The sequence below is a fragment of the Diadema antillarum genome, unplaced genomic scaffold, assembly GCF_040938485.1.
Source record: "Diadema antillarum isolate AM-2024a unplaced genomic scaffold, OU_Dant_1.0 seq00001065_RagTag, whole genome shotgun sequence".
Classification (NCBI taxonomy): domain Eukaryota; kingdom Metazoa; phylum Echinodermata; class Echinoidea; order Diadematoida; family Diadematidae; genus Diadema; species Diadema antillarum.
The window spans coordinates 545,593-557,826 of NW_027271891.1; the positions used below are offsets into that span (position 1 = coordinate 545,593).

At 40.6% G+C, this 12,234-nt stretch overlaps 1 protein-coding gene across 1 annotated transcript in view; it reads right to left on the bottom strand.

Annotated features, from left to right (window-relative positions):
• The window catches only part of LOC139743285 (guanine nucleotide-exchange factor SEC12-like), a 42,993-nt gene that overhangs the window by 15,957 nt on the left and 14,802 nt on the right, over positions 1 to 12,234 (bottom strand). The gene's annotated exons all lie outside the window — the stretch shown is intronic.

The window sequence follows — 12,234 nt, forward strand, 5'->3', positions numbered from 1 at the left end:
ATTGCTTTGATACCACTCTTCTGCCTCAACATGTTACATGAAGAATATTCCCTCAGTGAGAACTACCACAGGTAGTTGCAAACTGTGGTCAGCTTGTGCTGCTTGTCTTTTCATTTCTTTGTTTTTGTTTTTTATGTGCCTCCCAATAAATAAGAGTGATCGTAGGAAGTCAAAATAAGTGGGGGGCATAACTAAGTCTTTCTTGGTGTTGTACCACTGACAGTTATACAACTCAAGCATGGAGTTCTATCTGTAAGAAAATGATGTTTGAGTCAAGCAACTTATTTAGAGTAGACTGAAGACTCAAGTCAAGTGTCATGCATGATCACATTGTAACACCAGATGGTAAGGGCAAGTCCGTATTGGCAGGGTACCTTGACATTGGCACCCTGCCTATCTTGGCTGTTTGCATATACAGAACAAAAATGTACGCATGGGATTAAAGCATCATACGCTATGAAAATAATAACATAGAGACGAAAAACAAATTCATATACAAACTCACCAACTTAACCAAACATTGTTCAATTACACATCCGCCGGCCACCTAGTATAAATTGTGAACACAAAACATGACTGTGAAATCCATGTGTATTACCTATAGAGGAAGGGGGTGCCGATTTTGAGGTACCATTTTACGCAGCGCGAAGAAAAAGCATCGCAAACACTTATTGCACTACGGAGATTCACAATTGTCACAAATGTACACACTAGTAGTTATGTACATGTATGATGTACTGTATGCATGATTGTTTTAATGTGTATGTACACAGGTGGACCAGATTAATGGAGAACATTCTATGTGGTATACATATAGTACATACAGGCTGACCAGATCAGTGGAGAATTTTCTAGGTGGTATACAATGTAGCTATACAATACATGCATGGAATAGGAAAAACATTATAGCTCACTCAATCTAGAATGATTTCACCCATTTCCAGAATGTTCTGGGAAGTGCTAACATATTTGGCTGAGTGAGGCACTGTCCCTGTAGCCCAATGTGATTGGTAGTTAATTTTGGTAATGATGTTTTGTACATAGTTAGGCAGTGAGTCATCCAGGTTTCCTGGAACTTGGACTGGCTAGTAGGTTGGAGAGAGTTATAGAATGTGCTAGAAGGGGGTGAATGGATAGTATATAAGCCAGAGAAATTCTGCAGTAGGCAGAGTACCCAACACCTCTGCTCTGAGAGTTACGTCACTTCTGGCTCTGAAGCGACTTGTTATAGTCAGTCCTGTGTTACCTGCTGACCTGTTATGTTTGTGGAGATAAGGCCTGGGAGACATTTTGCCTGCAGAGAATTAATGTGCCTTCATTGGACTCCATATTTTTGTATCAATGGACATTGCTACGGCAAAGCTGTGACGGGCTGGATTCCTAGCTGAACATTATTAAGTGAATCATCATTCAACGCATCAACTGGACGTGGTCGTCACAACGTTTGGACTCTGCACGTTTCGCCGTGGACATATATCGTGGATTTTACCCCGGATCTATACCGTGGACTATCGTAACCTGCGCCTCTGGAGTTACGTCGGAGGAATTATTCATCGGTGCGTCGCGGATCATTCGTCTGTGCATCGAACATCGTATTTGGACACTTTCAAAGGATTATTTAATACGTGTAAGTGATTCCACTATCGATTTATAACTGTTTCTATTGATCATTGTTGTATTGATGTGACGCCGATTACCAGTCTGTACCCACAATATCACTGTTAATAAACCGCCTGAACATCAGTTGATTGTTTCTTTTGTGCGATCATTCTCAGAGTGATTTTGGTCGTAACAAAATTGGGGGCTTGTCCGGGAAGTGAATTTAAAGCCAAAATTTAGAATTTGGAACGTTCCGGAACTTAGAATATTGGTACAGACATAATACCAGTTGAATTGATTGTTCAATTGTATATTGTGTGTATTACAGTGTGACAATGTCAATCAGTACAATGGATGTTCAGGCATTTGTTCAGAGGACAGATTTGTCCCTCAAAGATTTGCAAAGGTTACGCAAATGTGATTTGACTGCTATTGCACAGCATTTAAATGTAGATGTTCCACAAGGTGCAAGAAAGGCAGAGATTCTTGACTTAGTAGCTGGTCACATGGAGCTCAAAGAAGAAATTGACACTCCAGATCAAGCTCAAATTTCTGATCAGACACGGCTTGAGCTTGCTAAATTGGAAATAAAGGAGAGAGAAAGAGCAAGGGAATTAGAACTGGAGAAAGAGAAGATGAGACTAGAACTGGAAATGAAGGAAAGGGAAAAACAAAGAGAAATGGAAATGAAGAAATTCGAAATGGAGCAGCAAATGAAATTGCGTGAGATGGAATTGACTCATGCACAGACTGTTGGAAATCGTGAAAGGGCTCCCTCTGAATTTGATTTGGCCAAGAACATTCGATTGGTGCCAAAGTTTGAAGAAAACAGAGTTGATGCATATTTTGTGTCATTTGAGAAGGTGGCTAACAGTTTGAACTGGCCACAGGAATTTTGGCCCTTGCTCCTTCAAAGTGTGTTTGTCGGCAAAGCAGCTGATGTGTACTCATCTCTCTCTGAAGAGCAATCACGTGACTATGCTACAGTCAAGAAAGCAGTGTTGAATGCTTATGAGTTGGTGCCAGAGGCGTACAGACACAAGTTCAGAAATTCGTACCGAAAACCAGGCCAGACACATGTGGAGTTTGCTCGTGAAAAAGAAATGATGTTTGATAGGTGGTACAGATCCCTGAAAGTGGATCAGGATTTTGATAACCTACGTGAGGTTGTTCTCTTGGAAGAATTCAAAAAGAGTGTTGCTTTCAGTGTGAGGTCACATTTGGATGATCACAAAGTGACAAGTTTGCATAAAGCAGCCTTGATGGCTGATGAGTATGAGTTGACCCACAGAAATGACAACAGACCACCTTTCAGGAATTTCTCTGGAAATAAGAGAGACAAAAATCAGTCGAGCAGTCCAAAGAATGCTGGTTCTGAAAAAGGCACGAGTTCTGAAACTTCATCGGCACCAAAGCCTCAATCTGACAAAGGGTCCAGTACAAGTGCAAATGTCATCAAATGTTTTCACTGTAACAAGACAGGGCATGTAAAGTCACAGTGTTGGAAGTTGCAAAACAAAACAAAGAAGGACTTGGGATTTGTCATGTCAAAAAGTGTCCTACCCGAAAACAGTGTCCCGTTCAGTGAAACACAGGCCATTGAAAGTCAATCTCCCAAATTTAAAGATAGGCTGAAGCAGGTGGATGAGAGCTATCGTAGCTTTTTGTTTGATGGTGAGGTGACCCCATGTACTTCTGGTGAGGCAGGTAAGCCAGTGGTCATCCTGCGGGATACGGGGGCCTCTCAGTCATTGATGGTGGATGGTGGTATGACTTTTCCACCAGATAGTGCAGTGAATGCAAAAGTCTTGATTCAGACTGTTGATGGCAGTTATATGTCAGTGCCACTGTATAGAGTGGATTTGAAGTGTGACCTAGTTTCCGGTCCTGTTACTGTTGGAGTTGTTCCTGAGTTGCCCATGGCAGGCATTGACTTCCTGTTGGGGAATGACTTGGCTGGGGACAAGGTGGTTGCGTCTCCAGTTGTTTCGGATAAACCAGTGGTGGTTGCTGAAACTGAGCAGTTGCAGGAGGAGTTTCCTGGGATTTTCCCAGATTGTGTTGTGACTAGGTCTCAGGCTCGTAGAGCTGTTCAAGATGATGCGGATTTTGTTGATGTGGAGGAGAATTCCGGTGTTTGGTTGGCAGAAACCTTTTTCAAGGATTTGAATGATGGGGTTGCTGTATTAGGCTCCAAGGCTAACAGTGATGGGCTGTTTAGCAAGTCTTCCTTGGTTGAAGCACAGCAGGCAGACTCTGAGTTGAAAGGCTTGTCTCAGACGGCGTGTTCTGAGGCTGAGGCTGAAAAGGTCCCTGAGTGCTATTATGTCAAAGATGGCATTTTGATGAGGAAGTGGAGACCTCCCCATAGGCCAGCTGATGAGGATTGGACGGTGGTCCATCAAGTTGTTGTCCCTCCTAGTTACCGCGGTGAGATCTTGAGGATTGCTCACGAGTTACCAGTTGGCGGCCATTTAGGCGTCAGAAAGACAAAGGATCGGATCATGAGGCATTTCTATTGGCCAGGGTTGAATGTGGATGTGGCTGAGTTTTGCAAGACTTGTCACACATGTCAGGTGGCTGGTAAACCACAGCATTCAGTGAAGCCGGCGCCATTGATTCCGATACCTGCGTTTGAAGAACCATTCAGTCGGGTTCTAGTGGACTGTGTTGGACCTTTGCCTAGGACTAGGTCTGGTCATAAGTACCTCTTGACAATCATGGATATGTCTACACGGTTTCCAGAGGCTATCCCATTGCGAAATATCACTGCTAAGACTGTGGTAGATGCTCTAGTGCAGTTTTTCACTAGGTATGGGTTGCCCAAGGAAGTGCAGTCTGACCAAGGGTCAAATTTCATGTCAGGCATATTTCAAGAGGTGATGTATCGTTTGGGTGTGAAGCAGCTGAAGTCGTCAGCTTATCATCCCCAGTCCCAAGGTGCGTTGGAGCGCTACCACCAGACCCTAAAGACAATGATTAGGGCATTTTGTGAGGAGTATCCCGAGGATTGGGATAAGGGCATCCCTTTCCTGCTGTTTGCAACGAGGGACTCCCCAAATGAGTCGACGGGTTTCAGCCCATTTGAGTTGGTGTACGGTCATGAAGTCAGGGGCCCACTGAAGCTCATCAAAGAGAAATTCATGACTGAGGATGATGAGGTCCACCTACTTGACTATGTGTCAAAGTTTCGTGAAAGGCTTTCAAAGGCTTGTGAGGTAGCTAGGGAACACTTGAAAGTGTCACACGACTCTATGAAGAGAAAGGCAGACAAAAATGCCAAAGCCCGAACTTTCAACCCAGGTGACAAAGTTCTGGTACTGCTGCCCATACAAGGTGAACCACTGAAAGCCAAGTTCAGTGGCCCATACAGTGTCAAAAGGAAACTCAATGATGTGAACTATGTGATCAGTACACCAGACAGACGAAAAGATCAGAGGGTGTGTCATGTAAACATGCTGAAAGAGTACTATGAGAGAAAGGCTGGTCAGCCGATAGGCGTAGCTCAGGTGGTAGAAGAGGATGTAGAGGAAGAGGAAGAAGCTCAAGATGAGCATGGAAGTGAGCCCTCTAGTGCCAGGTTGTCTAACTCAGAGATGTTAGGGAAAGTAGATGAGGCACTGAACTACCTACCTGAAAATCAGAGGAAAGATGTGACTAGTTTGTTACATGAGTACAAAGAATTGTGTAAAGACAAACCAGGCTGCACCCCTCTGGCTGTACATGATGTTGATGTAGGAGATGCTGACCCTATCAAGCAAAACCCTTACAGACTAAACCCAAGCAAACTGCAAAAAGTAAGGGAAGAGGTTCAATACATGCTAGACAATGACATAATAGAACCGAGTAAAAGCAGTTGGAGCTCCCCAATCGTCATGGTGCCCAAACCAGACGGGTCTCAAAGATTCTGTATAGATTACAGAAAGGTGAATGCCGTGACGAAAACAGATTCTTTCCCCATTCCCAGACTAGAAGACTGCATTGACAGGGTTGGAAATTCTGCATATGTCAGTAAAATAGACCTTCTAAAGGGATACTGGCAGGTGCCCTTGACCGACAAAGCCAGAGAGATTTCTGCCTTTGCTACACCAGATGGCTTGTTCCAATGCAAAGTAATGCCATTCGGCATGAAAAATGCTCCAGCCACCTTCCAACGGCTGACAAACCAAATCATTGCCGGACTTGACAACTGTGTAGTATACATTGATGACATCCTAGTGTACAGTGACACGTGGGAGGAGCACATTACACACTTGCGGCAACTTTTTGATCGACTCCAGGAGGCCGGATTGGTGATTAATCTGGCAAAGAGTGAATTTGCAAAGGCCAAAGTGGTGTATCTCGGGCATGTAGTCGGTCAGGGACAAGTATTGCCAAGAGAAGCCAAGGTAGAGGCTATACTAGGCTTTCCCATCCCCCAATCCAAGAAGGAGTTGCTCAGATTTCTGGGCATGGCTGGTTTCTACAGGAAATTTGTACCGAATTTCAGCACTGTAGTCACCCCCCTAACAAACCTGCTGAAGGGCAGGGCAAAGTACACCTGGACTGATGAGTGTCAAAGAGCCTTCAAGAAACTAAAGGCAGTCCTTGCTAATGAGCCTGTTTTGGCAGCTCCTGACTTCGCAAAGCCATTCAAGGTGGCAATAGATGCTAGCGATGTAGGAGTGGGAGCGGTTTTGCTCCAAGAAGATGAAGAAGGCACTGAACGACCAGTTAGCTACTTCTCCAAAAAATTGAACACATACCAGAAGAAGTACTCCACAATTGAGAAGGAGGCTCTCAGTCTCATCCTTGCCCTCCAGCAATACGAAGTGTACTTGACAAATAGCAAAGGGGAGATCACGGTCTATACTGACCACAACCCCTTGGTCTTTTTAGACCGGTTCAAAATGAAGAACAACAGGTTGTTCAGATGGAGCATGATGACGCAGCCATATGCACTCAAAATCAAACATGTGGCAGGCAAGAACAATGTAATTGCCGACGCTCTGTCAAGAGTGTAACATGAAGAGAGTATCAAAGGTGAAAAGTTTTCACCGTATATCATTTCCAGTGTATGTGTTTAGCATATTCATTAATGTGTGCAAAACAGTTTGATATGATTGTATAAGCTCTGAGAATCCAAGCAATATTATTGTAAATGGTATCCATGAAAAGATAACATGGAATTAATACAGCTATCCAAAAGGCATGTGATAGTATGTGATTATTGTAGCTTGACTTGGATTTTACCTCACATTCATTGTAAATAATAATGAGAAATTGTGAAGGTAAAAGAAACCCTTGCTACGGCAAGGCTTTCTTTTTCCCATGGGGGATGGTGTCACAAATGTACACACTAGTAGTTATGTACATGTATGATGTACTGTATGCATGATTGTTTTAATGTGTATGGGTCATTCCATGGGGTTGGGTCTTCTCTAGGTTTTCATGTTGTGTAGGGAATAAAAGTCATATTCTGAAAAATTCATCAAATAAATGTCTGTGGTTTGCAGTTATTCTTGGAGAGAAATGTGTGAAGAATTATTTGATGAAAAAAAAACAAGCCTGTGTACAAATGTATTTTGTCTATGACTGTTTCACTAATGATGTCCCATGGTTTTTTGTGGTTTATGTTGTGACATAAATATATGCCATTTTCATGGCAATGTAAAACAGGAATATACAACCTTTCAGCATTATGCCTATCATAATTAAGAGAGGCAAGGTGACTTCTACAAAGACTATAAGGCACATAAACATTTGTAACAAAATAAGAACACCAGAGCATCTTCAAGCAACCTCATACCTATGTTACAAACGATGTCCATGGCAATTTTTGTTGTAACATAGGTATAGCATGGTTTTACATACACTTCCAATCATAATATGATTAGAAACTTTATTTCTATAATGAGATTTATATTTCAGGAGTATTCTTATCCAAAAATTAGCATCAAAATCCTCCAAATAAACGAGAAAATACGGAACATATCACTGTACTTCAGTGCGATGTCCGGCCTCTTCGTGTAACGTAGGTAAGGACAGACGCGTCTCGCGATAAAAAGAAGAGCTACTAACTTCAGCAATCGTATTCATGTCACTGGCAGTCCTCCCCCAATGGCAGAAAAACTACTCACAGCCAATATACACCTACCTGGACAGCGCAAGATCTGTTTTTCTGCCGTTGTCCATGTAACGTAGGTACAGGAGTTTTAATGTTTCTGATGTCAATTGGTAAGCTTTTACGCTATTTTACGAAAATAATAACATTTGTCATATTCTGTAACTTTATTAGAGGAAAAAAAAAGACATTTAAACCTCTGAACTGGCCAAAAATACGGTGGACGATGATACTGTAGTCCCACATACTGAGATATTTGTTACAGGTTCATGTTCATAATTTTGATTGCCAAATTTTCCATCCATGCAGGTCTCTGCAAAAGGAGCATATATTCCTCTCTTAGAAAACCATACAAAAGTATATCAGTGTATCTTCACTGCAATATAAAATTGTTTTACCTCCCGATTATTGTGAATTTTTGGACCCTTTGTCATTAGGTATCTACCAAGGTAGACGTGCTAGAGTTAGTATTAATCACTATTATATAGTTGGAAAACGTAGATGTCCAGACTGCATCTGAACTAGAGAAATAGAGTTTGCCTTATTTTGCTGGTGATATTGAGGGAACTAGGAGCTGTGAAATTCTTTCTCTTTAACAGATTTACTTCGAAAATGTCAATGTTTTCCTTCCAAGATTTCACTGACCTGTTAGATGCTCTGATGAAGTTGTTAACATTTCACAAGGATTCACCATTTCCATTCCATGTTCACCCACTGTGAAGTCTCAAAGCTAAAATGCCAGTGTCCTTTTCAGTTTGGGTGGGTAGTGGGTAGGAAAGGCTTCAATAAAATTATGAACCCCAATCAAAATTGGACTATTATTGCTCTACACTATCATTCAAAAAGAGGGCGACAATTTCGATGGGGGATGAATATAAAATAGGGCCTAGTATTATTTTGGGAGTCTATTAAGGACCATAACCGTAACCGTAACCCTGACCCTAGCCCTAACCTTAGCTAGGACACTGGGGGCAGCGACCTGCCCTTCCTAGCTTACATCTGAAAACAAGTTTTTAGCATAGAGTATGAAAATGATATTTTCCTATGTTTTACATGCTATATTATTATTATTGATATTTACATCATTTTAAGCATAACCCATTTTTTTTTTTCAATTTTGGTGGGAAGTACACATGGAACTCTAGCTAATGGGTATGCCAAGAGGTAGAAATGTAAGCAAAATTGTTAAAATTATTTAATTCCATTCATAAACACACAGATACATCAACAGGAATATATAGTCAAGCCCGACAAAAATTTTCTTTTAATTTTTTTATTCTATTTCTCTTTACACCTTTTGTTCAGTTTGTTGATGAATCTGCCATGGCTCCTTCTCTGCCACCGCTACGTGTTAAACTACATGAAAGAGTGAAAAGGACACATCCACAGCACTCCCCAAACAGAGAGGAAGCCGACAAAGCAACACCCAAGAAGAGCATATGTAACAAACTAGACAAGAAGAAAACTGCACAGAGGGAAAATGGACAGAAGAAAAACAAAAATCGAGGGCTAAATGGACATTGGACAAAAGAGCAGAAATTAATTTCAAACAAAGAACATGGAGAAGACAAGAAGACTTGTCTGATTTCTCTTTATTAGTTTTCTTAATTAGTTGACAACTAGTTGATGATGTTGTTAGTGTATATTAGGTCAAATTGTGTAAAGCTTCACTTTCTTCTTCTTCTTCTGATTAAGTCTGCCTTCTTTCATACCAGAGTTACAAAGAATTGAAGTCTGTGTAACATAGGTATTGTTCCACAGGTGTGCAGTAGATATAATTCCAAAGAACTGTTACAATAGTGTTATTTGTGGGAACATACATAAAGTCTATATGTGTAGGTTTTAACATCTCACACCACAATAAAGGAAATCAGTTGATATGTCGTAGTGTACCTATGTTACAAAGACATACTGTCCGTGTAACATAGGTAGTACACCGTGGGCGAGGTTGTTGTCTGAAAACCCCTGATTATAACAATAAAATCATGTTTTCACTTGAATACCCATGCAAATCACTTGCTTCAATTGTGGTGCTTTTAAGAATATTGTCATTGTGTCACTCTTGATGAAAAAGTTAAACCTTTGATTGAAATTGTTAATGGTTTGTAGAAAAAAACATGTTAATAAAAGTGGCTTGCAGTTGACATCAGAACATACAATCTTACTAATAATGATCTCATGCGCCTGTTAAATAACATGTTGATGTGCTATGGATGAAAAAAACGTGGATGTGTTCATTGTTATCATTTCAGAACACAAAATTATGAAGGATGTCAACAAATGAAGTCCGTGTAACATAGGTATTTTGCCATACCTGTTTACCCATGCTGACTGAAAGTGTGAGAAGTAATAAACAGATTTCTAGTGGAATAAGTTGAAGAATGGGAGTAACAAATCAGGGGGAAAAAGGAAATTTCAATTTACCCAACTTGAATTTTCAACTTGTATGTCACAATTTCAGTCCCAACCCCATGGAATTACCCGTATGTACACAGGTGGACCAGATTAATGGAGAACATTCTATGTGGTATACATATAGTACATACAGGCTGACCAGATCAGTGGAGAATTTTCTAGGTGGTATACAATGTAGCTATACAATACATGCATGGAATAGGAAAAACATTATAGCTCACTCAATCTAGAATGATTTCACCCATTTCCAGAATGTTCTGGGAAGTGCTAACATATTTGGCTGAGTGAGGCACTGTCCCTGTAGCCCAATGTGATTGGTAGTTAATTTTGGTAATGATGTTTTGTACATAGTTAGGCAGTGAGTCATCCAGGTTTCCTGGAACTTGGACTGGCTAGTAGGTTGGAGAGAGTTATAGAATGTGCTAGAAGGGGGTGAATGGATAGTATATAAGCCAGAGAAATTCTGCAGTAGGCAGAGTACCCAACACCTCTGCTCTGAGAGTTACGTCACTTCTGGCTCTGAAGCGACTTGTTATAGTCAGTCCTGTGTTACCTGCTGACCTGTTATGTTTGTGGAGATAAGGCCTGGGAGACATTTTGCCTGCAGAGAATTAATGTGCCTTCATTGGACTCCATATTTTTGTATCAATGGACATTGCTACGGCAAAGCTGTGACGGGCTGGATTCCTAGCTGAACATTATTAAGTGAATCATCATTCAACGCATCAACTGGACGTGGTCGTCACAACGTTTGGACTCTGCACGTTTCGCCGTGGACATATATCGTGGATTTTACCCCGGATCTATACCGTGGACTATCGTAACCTGCGCCTCTGGAGTTACGTCGGAGGAATTATTCATCGGTGCGTCGCGGATCATTCGTCTGTGCATCGAACATCGTATTTGGACACTTTCAAAGGATTATTTAATACGTGTAAGTGATTCCACTATCGATTTATAACTGTTTCTATTGATCATTGTTGTATTGATGTGACGCCGATTACCAGTCTGTACCCACAATATCACTGTTAATAAACCGCCTGAACATCAGTTGATTGTTTCTTTTGTGCGATCATTCTCAGAGTGATTTTGGTCGTAACACAATGATTCAGAATAAACAAGACAGTCACAAGATTCGAAACTGCAGTATTTACGGCATATTTGAGGCAAAATTTAGGCGAATTTGTTTTATTATATTATTCAAGCTAAAGATCCTTAGGGTGGCGATAGATAGTACCCTCATACTCAATCATACTACTTTTGAAGTTCTTATGAATTAATTTTATAGAAAACCTAATAAAAAGTTAAAAGAGGGAAAATATCCAGAGACCAAACAAGGGGCCTTCTTCTTCTTCTTCTGTAATCTTCAAAGGGCTATATAATGCAGCCTATCATGAAGATGAATATGACTTGTGTGCACGATAAGAGGAGGGGTGTGGGCTTTTAATAATCACAAGGTGTGATTTTAACGTGGGTCATTAAGCTCCTTGAACAGTTCAAGTGAGTCTGCACAATCTAGAGCTTTGAAGTTTATTCCACTCAGGTATGGATCTCTGGGCAAATGCAGATTTGTCAATGTTTGTTTGTTTGTATATTTTGTTTTATTTATTTCAATACGGTTTAAAACCCACTATCAGCATCAGGAGCAGTGAGTCCGTATATATCAATATACATGGCATAAAACAAAAAAATATGATACAAAACAAAAGATAGCATTCACAAACACGACAAGAAACATATTGCCAAAACAAAAATACAATAACAAAGCCTTATTAGGGTAAAAAAAAAATCATACACATACAAAAAAAACAAAATGAAAAACAAAACACGATAGATCATTTGGGTGGGCAGAGCCGAAAAAAAAGTAATCTAGACAAAATAAAAAAAATTATGAATTATACAATCGGAAAATTACCTTATTAAAACAGAGTTTGGAAAATGATATAATCGATGTTGCCCTTAGGGCGGTATGTTTGGAAGCACACGTCGTCATTTTTCCTGGTTTTAGTAATTGTAAAGAATGTATCTGGATGGATTGCAACAAGGTCGTTCATGATTCTGTACACCATAGTAAAGTCTGCTCACAGTACATTGTACATCATGAAGATAGGCTGGGC